Genomic DNA, 1,036 nt, shown 5'->3' on the forward strand with positions numbered 1-1,036 from the left:
GCAGATTCTAGAACTTATCCACCTTGTATAACTGAAATTGTATGCCCCTTGATTTATTAATTCCCCATTTCCCCTCCCTCCTCCACCCGACACCCTGGTAACCACCATTCCACTTTCTGATTCTAGGAATTTGGCTATATTATCTCTCTCATATAAGTGGAATCATGCAGTATTTGTCCTTACATTGACTTATTTCACTGAGCATAATATTCTCAAGGTTCATCCATGTTGTAGCATGTGAAAAGATTTCCTTCATTTTTAAGGCCGAATAATATTCCACTATATGTATATACCACATTTTCTTTCTTTTTTTCTTTCTTTTTTTATTTGAGAAGGCCAGCTGACTCTTCATTGCTTTGGGAGTAGCGGGCTCAGGAGCTCTTGGTGGGGCGGGTTCCCTTCCTCTTCATCACAGGCTTCTGGCTGCGCAGGATGGCGCTGGCCCTGCCGATAGCTGCCATGCGCAAGTCGGGCGGTACTTGTTCTTGCATATCACGAGGCTGATGCTGCTGAGCGTGGCGCGAGCATTCTTGTTGATGGTGGTCCGCACGTAGGAGGTGGCAGGCTTCCTCTGGCCAGATCTCCGCTTCATGACCACTACACCTTTGCCGTCGGCTGCCGGCTCCACGCCCACAGTCTTGAGGTGAATCAGCCCGTTGTAGCGGAAGCAGTTGCGGGCCTTCAAGTTATTGGGCTCGGTGCTGTAGGTCTGCTTGTTCCTCTCGATCAGGAAACTGGAGCAGTTCCGCACGACCATCCATTGCAGATGCGCAGACATGGCTGCGGCTCCTCTCGCGGCGGCGGCTCCTCTCGCGGCGGCGGCCTGAGGCGGAAAAGGTACCACATTTTCTTTATCCATTCATCTGTCATTGGATGTTTAGATTGTTTCCACATTTTTGCTATTGTAAATAGTGTTGCAGTGAACATGGAAGTACTAATATCTCTTTAAGATCCTGATAGCAATTCTCTGGGGTAAATACCCAAAAGTAGAATTGCTGGATCATATGGTATTTCTGTTTATATTTTTTTCAGGAAT

The 1,036-nt window shown here is 47.3% G+C and overlaps 1 pseudogene; it reads right to left on the reverse strand.

Moving 5' to 3' along the window:
* Positions 1–371: 371 nt before the first annotated feature.
* LOC105707206 (large ribosomal subunit protein eL28-like) lies at positions 372–778 on the reverse strand (annotated as a pseudogene).
* Between the last annotated feature and the right edge of the window lie 258 nt (positions 779–1,036).

This window comes from Aotus nancymaae, unplaced genomic scaffold, assembly GCF_030222135.1.
Source record: "Aotus nancymaae isolate 86718 unplaced genomic scaffold, 86718_ANA_hifiasm-v0.15.2.pri h1tg000011l, whole genome shotgun sequence".
Classification (NCBI taxonomy): domain Eukaryota; kingdom Metazoa; phylum Chordata; class Mammalia; order Primates; family Aotidae; genus Aotus; species Aotus nancymaae.